Here is a 12,366-nt window from a genome sequence, read left to right as displayed (position 1 = left end):
GCTTTGTAGACTCGCTCCTGCTGTTGGGGCTAGTGCGCTCGCCGGGATTTTCGCAGAAATCTTTGGTGTTTCCGCCGGTGTATTACTCACAGCGGCATTCCCCTGACTCCCGCCCTCCTCCGCCGTTACTGCCGGGGCGCCTTTCACAGCCCGTACTCCCCTTGGAGGATTCTTCGGAGCCATCGTTCGCGCTACAGGTTTAAGCGCTGGGCTCGGTTTCCCCTGCGTTTTCTTCGTACTAAACACACCAACTGCCCGCCAGGCGCAAGGGCCAGAGCAGCGGATGATATGCTGCTTACCTCTACCCGGTAAGCAGCATATCATCCGCCCCCCTTTGTTTACTGTCATTGACAAAAGTACATTGATCAAGTCGAAAACGGCCACGGCTACTGCTGCAGATAATGACATTAAAAACAAGCAAACTGGTACTAAGCTAATTGATAAATTAAATACGGATATTACAGAGAATGAACAGCGGGATGAGGGAGAAGTCCTTAGTCAAGAAGCAATTGATCAGATTGAGATGATTGTTAGTGCTGAGAGACCTATAGAAGGGGTTAATTGTGTAGCAATGGCATTAGCGGTTTCAGCAGCAGATAAAGAAAAGGAACCAGAGCTGGAATAGGAGCCGTTAGATGCAGAGCTAGATTTAAGTGGCTCTAACAATGCGATAAACGCTACAGCTCTTAATAACCTGGAACCGGCTAAGCATATGCAGGTTGCTGCTGCACAAAAAGCCATTGATATTTGTGAATTAAACAGGCCCCCTGGTGATCTCCTTTTGGGAAACCTGGAAAAGGCTGATGGCTCTAATGATGAATACGAGGAACTGATTGATGAAGAAGAAGATGGAGGGGCGGACTCTTCTTTGGATGTAGCGAAGCAGCTCGGTCGGAAAAAAGGAAGGGGTAAAGCCAAAAGCAAAGTTAAGAATAAGAAAAATATGAACCCTTCCACTCTCTCTACGGTTATATCATTCTCGAACACTAGAGGCAAACCTATCTTAGACGAGAGTCCACTGCGAAAGTGGATCCAGGCAAAGGGGGGGGTCAAAACTATGGCTTTACGGCTATCAGGAAACAGCCCAACGGAGATGCTTCTCCCCTTACAAGATGTAAGTAGCAACGCCATCTCTCCTAACTCCCTCAATCAACCTTCTGCAGACAGACCTTTGGACACTATTACAAAAGAGGGGAGATGCCCGCAGGCAGTAATTGATGGAAGAGAGGGAGTAAATAGCACAGCAAATATTACAGCTTCTACCCACATTGCTAGCACAGCCTCTCCTATAATAGCTTCTTTGGCCGAGGAGAATGGTCACCTTGGTATGGGCACGCATACCCTTTCAAAATCATCTTCTGAGGCATCGTCCTGTATGGATATCCTGCCTGGCTTACCACAGTCTGAGAATCCTTCTCTAGCTCTAATACTGCACACTCTGACCGCACAGCGGCACGAAGCTCAACAACATTTTTTACAGTTGAAAGAAGATAATACTAAGATGCAAAATTATCTACTTGAGGTTAATAGCAAAATGAGTGGTATCACTCAAGAGGTTGAAGAATTACAGCAGAGGGTGGTGCAGGTAGAAGAACAGTCAGCAGGTACAGAGCAAAAGATTGCCCGACATGACGAAGAGATACGAGCCTTGCAATATAAAATCGAGGACATGGAGAATAGACAGCGAAGGCAGAACCTTAGACTCTTTGGGATTCCAGAGGGTTCAGAAGGCTCAGACCCTCGAGCCTACATTGTCAAACATTTTCAACGTGCCTTTCCCGATCTGGCGGATTGGGACTGGAACTCTCAATTACAGAGAGTTCATAGGTTGCCGCTAGTAAATAGAAACAAGGGAAGCAGATTCCCCCGTCCTTTCCTGATCTTTTTTGGGAACGTTTTACTTAGACAGGCGGTCTTCTTGAAAGCAAGATCTAATTCCCCAATAGTGACAGATGATGTAACCTTTTTTGTCAGGTCAGATCTATGTAAAAATACAATGGAAAGGCACTGGAATCTATGACAACTAATGGATTCTTTTAAAGCGGCAGGGGCACAGGTCTTTCTCCAGGAACCGGCCTGTCTAAAAGTCATCAAATCAGGTCATACGTATTTTCTCAATCAGGTTAAGGAAGCGGAGGCGGTGTTAGCAAAAATTACTAATGTGTAAAGATGTTAGGATGCACAAACTTTTTGAAATATAATGGTGGCGGACTAGGAGAGGATTGATAGATATTGTACTTGGGGGTTTAGATTTATACATTTTCGGGTGAGGGTTTTATAGATAGCTGCACCTTCAGGTGGCTGCCCATCCAGCGGCAGCAGGTGCGTTAGGGGGGGGTTTCCCCATGGTACGGGGGGTGGAGGGTAGGGTAGTGGGGAGAAGAGGGAGGGGGGTGGTGTGGACGGGAAAAACACAAAAAATACATGACAAGTCTAAGTGAGAGCAACTTGATAGTTATTAGATTAGGAAAGAGAAGGAACTCAAGGAAAGGGACTGATCACTATGATTTAATATTTACTCAAAATGTCGCATGTTAGTTGTTTAGCATGGAATGTGTCAGGCTTGAATAATAAGACCAAAAGAAACTTGGTTTATGAGGAATTGAAAATGTATGATGCACATTTGGTTATGCTAACAGAAACGCATATATGTTTTAAGGACAAAAAACTTCTGGCCCAATTGGGATATGAGATGGTGGTATGCACCACCTTAAATGCTCCTATTCGGGGAGTGGCAATTCTGAAGAAGCGACAAGTGCGTGGAGAAGTGATTAAAACCGCTGCAGACAACGGGGGTCGATGGGCAATAGTGCAAATGTGGATAGAAAATTGCAATTATGTCTTCTGTGCCATCTACGGGTCGAATAGGGACGAACCACGCATTTTTGATTGGCTGAATGTAGAATTACTATCTTGGGAGGGAGAACTTATTTTGATGGGGGACTTTAATTGTGTGCTACATTACGAACAGGATGTGACAAAGAGAGGGATATTTCCACACATGCGTAAAACCAGGGCTGCAATTTTGGAATTAGCAAGAATACATAATGTTAAGATGTATGGCGTAATCTCCATCCTGCTATACCAGGGTTCACCTACTAATCATTCCCCCACAAATTATGCTCTTGAATAGATCTGGCATGGGCATCGGGCGAACTAATTGATTCAGGACATATGGAGATTATCCCAAGAATATCTTCTGATCACAATCCTATCCTTTTTACATTTTGTACAGCGCAAAGGCTATTAGAATTGCGACCCTTTACGTTCCCAAGATATTTATTAACAGATCTAGCTTTTGTAGCAGCCCTTAAGGAACATATAAAAGAATTTATTGAAAATAATATTAATACGGCTACCCTTCTATCAGTGTGGAATGCTTGTAAAGCCTCAATTAGGGGGCTCGCACAACAATATGTATTTAAACAAAATGCATTGCGTAGGAAAGAAACCAAGGAGGCAACCGCTAATATTTTACTTGTTGAAAACCAATTAGCTGACAAGCTTAGGGTGGTTGGGCTAAGCAGTCTAGACATTGCTCAATTGGAAAACAAACTTGTGACATTACGTTTAATCATTAAAAGTTCCCTCAGGGAGAGAAATAGTTGTAAAATACTTAAATATAAACTGTCCCAATATGAATGTGGGGATAGAGTAAGGAAGCTCTTGGCTTACAAAGTTGCTGATGATCGGGCATCGACTTTAATTAAATCCATAAGAGGCCCCAATGATATTTTATACTCCCAACCTGCACAAATTATGGGACAGTTTGCTTCATATTACGAAAATGTATATACCCCCGAGAGTAGGAGCGCGGAAGATCAGATTCAATCTTATATAAACGAGAAACTACCGTTGAGAGAATATTTAGACCAGGAAAGCATCGACCCACTGGAGGAGAAGTACACACTAGCAGAATTACGTCTGGTGGTTTCCTCTCTTCCATCCAACAAAGCGGCAGGTGAAGATACACTTCCGATAGAATTATACAAAATCTGCGCAGACGAAATTTTGCCTCTTTTTTGTTCAGTAATTAATTTAATTGGTGCTACAGGGAAGGCCCCGGACTCTTGGAGAACAGCTAAAATTATGTTCTTTTAAAAAAAAAAAAACACCTACGGATTGCGGGTCTTACAGACCTATTTCTTTGATAAATGCCGACGCTAAGGCTTACTCCAAACTGCTAGCAATGCGAATGGCACCCCTCATGCCATATTTGGTAAATGAACAACAGCATGCCTTTGTGGTAGGGAGGGATACCACCACCCACGTCAACATGGCCATCACTGCTTTTGATGTGGCTACAACTAATCTCACCCCACTCGGTATGATACTTTTAGACGCAGAGAAGACGTTCGACCGAGTGGGGTGGGATTATTTGTGGGGGGTCCTGAAGCAATTTGGCATTAAAGGGCAGTTCCTCAGAAGCATACAGGCACTATACAGGGACCCCAACGCTAAAATCAGCTATGCTGGGGCACTTTCTTCAACTTTTGTGATCTTAAGGGGGACTCGGCAGGGGTGCCCGTTATCACCCCTGCTTTTTGCTCTCTCTATGGAGCCTTTTATCAATGCCCTGCAAAATCAAGTTAAGATCGTACCGATGCAGCATGAAGACAAGATTCTTAAAATAACCGCATATGCGGACGATTTAGCCATTTACACCACTAATGTGGTGGATGCATTAATAGGAATAACAGAGGAAGCCAAAAACTTTGGACTTATCTCCGGCTATAAATTAAACATCAATAAAATTCAGGTTATCGTGAATTATCAAGCTAACTCTGTAGTGCAAGGACTCTGTAAAACCGCAGTTTATTTAGGGGTAAAAATGTCTTCTAAGATCACTGAAATAAACACGCTAAATTATGATCCCTTACTAAAAGAGGTGATCATGCTGCTTAAAAAATGGCACGAGATTCCGCTCAATCTACTTGGTCGAATCAATCTGATCAAGATGAATATCTTGCCGAAATTTTTATATTTCTTTCGCTCCATTCCTTTTCGGGTTAATAATTTATACTTAAAAAAATTAGATGGAATCCTTAGTAGTTTTATTTGGGGCTATAAGAAGGCTAGAAGGTCTATGTCCATATTAAAATTACCACTTGAAAGAGTGGTCTTGAACTTTCGGACTTTAGAGCTTACTTTTTTGCATCCTTTTTGAGCCAGCTTCGTAGTTTGTTCATAGTTAGCGATCAATATTTTTTTTATCAATTTATGCTTGGTACTAACTCAAAACAGTTCTTTGCAAAAGTGCAAGACCCAAACTATTTTAAACGTGTAAAATTTAAGACCGCGAGAGATGCAGTACGTATTTGGAACTTGATATTGAGCAACTGTGACACTTCCTTTTTTCATACTGAGCTACCACTCTGGGACAACCCAGGGCTTCCTGATATTTTTAGTGATAAAACTGGGCGGGACTGGGCCAAGTATGGAATTAAGATGTTAGGAGACTTTTATGGCCCAGATGGTTTTCAACAATTTGTAACATTGCAAACTCTGTATAACCTGCCCGAAGTAATGATATACAAATATTTTCAAATCAAGGATTATTTGATACGCAAGATGAATCTGAAACAAATGAATAGCTCAGGTATATGGAGTTGCTTCTACGAAAAAGAAGTCTCTAATTAGTCTGGGATACAAATGTCTTGGCCAAAATAAATAAATTGGACGATTGCCCTAGATTGGCGTCAAAATGGACTGCTGATTTGGGATATAATGTGACACCCCAGAACATTTCAGTTGCCTTAGCTAACATTAACAAAGTAGTCCATTCTTCTAGCCTGAAACTACAACTCTATAGGACGGTTAGTCAACTTTACTATACTCCATTAAAAATATCTAAATGGTCACAAAATATTTCAAGTAGCGATCGTACAAAATGCCCTAAATGTGGTCTGGTGGCAGCAGACCTCATACATATGATATACTCATGCCCCATGTTAACCAAATATTGGTCAGAAATTGAAAATATTCTATTTCAAAAACAGTTGATTAATACTCCAATTTCTGCACCTTTGGTACTATTATCTATATATTCTACGGGCACCATCAATAGGAGTTGGTTAAGTATAGCTCTGTCCTGCGCCAGATTGGTGATATCTAGGGCCTGGATCTCGCAGAACCCCCCTCACACAATCGAGTGGTGGAATCTTTTACATGAAATGTATAATATGGAAAGGGCACTGGCCAAGAACAGAGGCGTAAAAACAATTGCTAAGTTCGAAAAGATTTTGGTTAACTTTTCGTAAATTGTATACAAATTTGGTTAATGGAATTTTTCTGTTCTAGTGGATACTATTGATTTAGTCAAGAACTTTTATTTTTGGCCTGTTTTGCTTTTCCTCTTTTTTCTTTGTTTGTACGTTGATCTGTACATGCAATAACCGAAAACTTTTTCTTTCTGTATGTATATGAAAAATGTTGCACTCCTTGCCTTGCCGGTCAAATAAAATAAATAAATAAATAAATAAATAGCTGTTTTCACTTGCTGTTGGAGCATGAACTGCTGTCAAAAGTACCTTGAGATCTTGGACAAATGACGAAATTTGAGGAGAATCTGAAGTTCTGACAGATGTAAACACTCTGACCAAGGAAGTTTGGGACCATCTACCACAGGAGGTTTCTTTAAGGGGAGGTGGGGCTTATGAATGAACTAAAAAGATTTACCAGAATTTCTCTAACAAATATCACTTTGGATGCTGACCATGTGTTTTTGCTTCAAGTGAGCACTTGTGCAATATGTGCTCCACCCTTAAGGACATTTCTGGAATTTAAGGATGGCCTAGCGCCTCTGAAAGACCAGCAGGGTTGGTGGACGTTCAGATGCAGCTCAGGATAACACCTGACATACAAATAACCCGCTGGGAAATCGCTTGATCTTCATATAGGCCTCTGTTATATTGATTTGCATAGTACACCAATCGCCCAACAGGGTATCCAGCTGATGTGTGTATGCAGCGATATGTGAGCTTTGACCCATGCTTCATTGCTTCTAGACTTCACGAGGGGCTAGGAAAGACCTCTTTATAAGAATAGGAGTGGTTGAGAAAAACAGTAGCAGAATACAAAACATGATCTCCCTTATGTGGGTTCACAAAGGCTTAAGAGAATGAGTGAGAACCTGTAGAGAATTAATAGATTGATAATTTAATTAATTAATTAATTAACAACTGTTTTTTCATCTTTCAAAGGTGCAATAAACAATATAAAATTAGGTACTTACCTGTAACTTTAGTCCTGCAACATTAGTATTTTTCATATAGTTACAGATTCGAACATTCCCATCGTCAGACTGGAAATCCTAATTTCTTTTAAGATAGCAATAAATAGTGGTAAAAATAAAATAGCCATAGGCCCAGCAACAGTGTTTGTTTAGTAGCATGTTCATTTGGAACAACCCACACTTCATCCAGTCAGCTTAATGTGCTGGAGCACTCCACTCTCAAGCATGAAGGATATAACCAAATATGTAGTGAGCGAGTGAAACAAGTTACAGGTAAGTACATCTTTTCTTTTCCAATATTGGATCTTTTATAGATTCATAGATATATGCTTGAATCAGAATAGCAAGCAGTTTATAAAGCATACAATAAATGGGAAGCAGGCTGGCCCCTACTGAAACAGGTTCTACAGGATTGCTTGGTTCACTGAAGTGTCTTATTCCAAGTTCAGGTCCAGAGAAAAGACTTTGAGTGTGCGCCAGTCTTTTCATGCAGTTCTGCAGCAGACGTCCCAGCGAGGCACTCCTGCATAGACTGCGATCATCGCTGCCATGCTCTGGTGGAGTTTCAGTTCACTTTACTTTTGGGATAGGGGGAGCTTCGCTTTCATGTGACAGAAAATTATGCAAGCTGGAAGTCAGCTGGTTAACAGAGAGTAGGCCCTGCCTAGGCAACCAAAATAAACAAATACCTGGTCAGATGTTCTCCAGGATATCTAGTAAATGTGCTGCTCTTTCAGCTGATGCCCAGGATTCGGAAACAAAGAATGAAGTGTGACAGACTTTCAGATGAAAGTCAGAAGGTACATTGTGCATGAGCCTGGGGTTGGTCCACAGGCAGACTTCATCCTTTATAAAGTGAGACAAAGCTCTTCTATTGTGAAGGCCTTGAGCTGTCCCACTGTTCTAGCTGACATCATCTTCCACAAGGCTTCCTTCTAGGTGGACTCCGAGGAAGGTATAATCTGGCTCAGTGCAGTGTCCAGTTTCCATGGCACTGGGGTTATATGACTAAGAGAAATAAGACCTTTCGTGACCTATTCGATGACCCTCTGAGAGCAGAAGGATGGAGAATTACAGGCTTTTCTGAACATGAGTATCATCACCAGATGAACCGTAGCCGAGAAGTGCTTGGGCCCTCTTGGGCTAACTGAAGTAAGTACCGCAAAATATAATGTGGCTGTATGAAATGAAAGCATTAGTCATAGAAGGGATGCCGGCTTGAGCCAGTATAACCAGCATTAACGTCCAGTCTAGAGAAATGTCCAAATGACTCAATTCCCATTGGGCAGGAACCAAGCTCTGAGGCTCAAATGACTTGAAGTCATGGCGCAAGGGCTGTCCTTAATGTCTGTATAGGAGACTCGGCTCGATTATCTGCACAATTAGAAGGTATCTAGACAGTCAAACTAGTTTTATGTACAAGAATTAGCGTGGCCATGTCGGGGCTACAAGTATGAGGTAACATGAGAATGTGGCCTAACGGCTAAGGCGGTCGACTTCGGAGCTGGGGAACCAGGTTCGAGTCTCAGCAGGGACACTCAGCATTCTGTGATTCTGGGCAAATCACTTAATCTCCCTGTACCTAACAAAAATGAATGTGTCCATCTGTAACGTAACTGGTGCCCATGTACAGCGCTCGGATACCTTCTGGGCCAGTTCACGCTATATAAGACTACCCCCCCCCCCCCCCCCCCAAAAGAATCATGACTGTCTTGCCTCCCACTGGACCCTAGGGATAAGGGGAAATGGTATAAAGTCATTGGCAAAACCATTCTACCATGTGATCGAGAGGCACTGCCCATCAAGCCTGGTTGCCAGTAACTGCTTGCAAAGCACCGGTATTTCTTGTTTTGAAGAGTGACAAATGGATCTAGGATGGGATGGCCCCTCCATTGTCTGAGTCTTGATGAAGCTCCAACTTGTGACACTGCAACAAAGCGTGACTGAGGGCATCCTTCTGCTCACTCTGAATCCCTGATGGATGTTCCACTGAGATGTCTATGCTGCTCTGTACGGTCCAGTTCCCTAGCAGTTGTATCTTCTACAAAAGGGTGATTGACATTGTGCCCTCTTGTTGTAATAGAGAGGTCATGTTTTTGTTTCTGATCAGAATAGTGTTCTTTGCAGCCGCAGTAGGAATGCTTGAAGACTCAGACTTGTAACTCCAAGACGTTGATGTGAAAGGATTTCTTTTCTCCCATCCATACGTCTCTTGTGAAAAGGTCCTGCATGAGAGCCCCTCAACCGTCCACAGATGTAGCTGTCAAGATGAGTCTGGATTGTGTAGGTTGAAGAACAAGCCCTGATTTTAGATTTTCTCTAAATCTTCAGCAGAGTTTGAAGCAGTAATGTTGTCCAATGATTCTGCTGCTTGCTGCCACTCCTGCTCTAAATCCGTCTGAAATGGTGCCATTCACATGTAAAAGAATGGTATTAATTTTATGCAGGAAGACATAGACCCAGTAGGGATTTGTACACTTGGACCAGGACTGTGCTGTGTTTGGAAAAACTTGTGATCATTAACTGTAGTTTTAAGATGTGCCTGCTGATGGTAATACCTTGGTGAACAATGTCCAAGATTGCTGCCAGGAACAATGTAGTGGAATAGATGCCCTTGTTGAGCTTTAAAGCTAGGCAGCAGACCGGATGATGCCAGCATCCAAGGATCAATGGGCTTCCTTCCTCTTCCAGTGGTCTAGATACCTTCCCCTTCTTCTTGGCCATTGTCCTGTTGTTTGTCCTCGTCTATGACCTTTGTAGTAGGAGTTACTGGTAAAGGCACTACACATGCAGGCGGTGTAAGCCGCATAGGCAATAGCAAGGGATATGTAGGTGGGTGAGGTGGTGGTACTGAGGGATGTTGCCGAGGCATCATTGCCATTGGTGCTTGTGAGGGAACTGCAGAATAGTCTTGCAACCGAGGAACCACCTTCTCAAAGGTCGCCATTATGCTGTAAAGTATTGATGAAGGTCAGAGGTCTTGCATCATGGGTGGGTCCCATTGGCTGTGCCTGGGTTAGGAGGGGTTTTCATAGCTCATTGCTGGCACTCAGGAAGGCAGTATGCTGATGGAGCCGCCTACAACTCGCTTAACAGAAGTCTTTCTGAAATCTTCGAATGAGGGTGGGGTCCTTCATTTTCTTTTCCTGTGAGTTCTTAATCTGCTTTCCCAAATGAAAGGAGAATCTCAAACGAAGGCGGAATGCTGATGCCCTGGGGTGAGGTTGTCGACTTGATTTTCAACGAGTTTGTGGACAGCATCATTGAAGATTTGGCTGGGATGTGTGCTGATCCAGGAGCTGTTGCCATTTATTAGGTCGTTGAAGGAGCAGTCATTGTCGACAGGGTTTTAGACCTCAATGGGACAGTCATCGTAGAGGGGTTCATCATCTTTGTTGACGGGGTCATGGAGTGGACACGTGTTGGTTATCGGCGAGGCTGCAATACATGGAGTTTTTGTCATCAAATGTAACATATTTTTCACGGTCTAATGTAGGTCTCCCGTCAACAACGGATGAGGTGGGAATAATGGCAGATCATCTGAAGTGTTGGATGTTTGTACCAATTTCCGCATTGAGTGCACTGGAGCAATTTTTAGACACCCTATCAGAGGAAAATTTGTTGTTTTGTTTTTGGAGCGATATACAGATGCTTTTTAGAGAGCTCCAGCTCTGCAATATCTGCATGCTTTCTTTTTCATGCCACCTTTGAATGCTGGATGAACACTACATGCGGGATCATCTTCTGGCAATGGGACACCCCCCTTTAGAAGGGGACTCTTAATATCTTACCTGAAGAGAAAAGTGTTACCCTAAATTTGTAATCTTTTACGGTCTTTGAAGGAAAAGCCTAGCAGATATCTCACCAATAGGATCTATGCTTGCAAACAGTACAGACACTGCAAACGAGGGTCATCAACGCAGATCTTTTGATAACCACAAAAAAGAACATATCTTGAAAAAGAAACTCTTGTCTGGCATGGCGACAGTAGGCATCTCTCCCTTGGGCTGGAAAATGTTATAAGAAACTCCAGAAAGTTTCCATTTGTGTGTAGTTGAATCTGGGGCTGTCTGCCGTATACGGTAGATTAGAAGAAGTAGGAATTCCAGTGAAAATTTGCCCTTAGAAACTAAGAGTTGAGCTCTTTCCTGGGACTCTCCCTTTCCATGTGCTCTAGAGATGTGAATTCCGATGTCCTTTTGGAGACCTGGAGCGCTCAACGCATTCACCTCAAAGGCTGAATGAGGTGGTCGGGCTACTAAACAGACACTGTTGCGTCCAATGTCATTTTAACACAGTTTATTGCAGTTTTAATAGTACTTGGGATTCCCATGCAGATGATTGAAATGATTCAAGCTGGCCAATCTATGAAAAATCCGGCGCTGAACAAAATGGGAATTAATGGGAATTAAAACAAGCATTTACAATGCAACGGTCTCGCCTTTGCAAAAGTTAGCGCTTTTGGCATTGTAAATGACAAATGTTTTATTTATGTGTTGGTTTTGGAAACAGATAAATAAATGGCATTGTCATGAGCAGTAGAGAGTGAGTAGTAGAGAGTGAGTAGTAGAGAGAGTAGTAGAGAGAGAGTAATAGTGAGTAGTAGAGAGAGTAGTAGTGAGTAGTAGAGAGTGAGTAGAGAGTAGTAAGTGAGTAGTAGAGTGTGTAGTAGAGAGTAGTGAGTGTGTAGTAGAGAGTAGTGAGTGTGTAGTAGAGACTAGTGAGTGTGTATTAGAGAGTGTGTATTAGAGAGTGTGTAGTAGAGAGTGTGTAGTAGAGAGTGTGTAGTAGAGAGTGTGTAGTAGAGAGTGAGCAGTAGAGACTAGTGAGTGTGTAGTAGAGTGGTGAGTGTGTAGTAGAGTGGTGAGTGTGTAGTAGAGTGTGTAGTAGAGTGTGTAGTAGAGTGTGTAGGAGAATGTGTAGTAGGGAGTGTAGTAGAGTGTGTAGTAGAGAGTGTGTAGTAGAGAGTAGTGAGTGTGTAGTAGAGAGTGTGTAATACAGAATGTGAAGTAAAGAGATTGAAGTAGAGAGATTGAAGTAGAGAGATTGAGGTAGAGAGATTGAATTAGAGAGATTGAGGTAGAGAGATTGAAGTAGAGAGTGTGGAGTAGAGAGTGTGGAGTAGAGAGTGG

The 12,366-nt window shown here is 42.6% G+C and overlaps 1 protein-coding gene across 3 annotated transcripts in view; it reads left to right on the top strand.

The window, feature by feature from the left end:
- The window catches only part of ADCY3 (adenylate cyclase 3), a 519,000-nt gene that overhangs the window by 490,152 nt on the left and 16,482 nt on the right, over positions 1–12,366 (top strand). The window lies entirely within an intron of this gene.

The sequence above is a fragment of the Lissotriton helveticus genome, chromosome 6, assembly GCF_964261635.1.
Source record: "Lissotriton helveticus chromosome 6, aLisHel1.1, whole genome shotgun sequence".
Classification (NCBI taxonomy): domain Eukaryota; kingdom Metazoa; phylum Chordata; class Amphibia; order Caudata; family Salamandridae; genus Lissotriton; species Lissotriton helveticus.
Note: the sequence above shows the minus strand (reverse complement) of the source record. Positions and strands in the feature narration are given on the sequence as shown.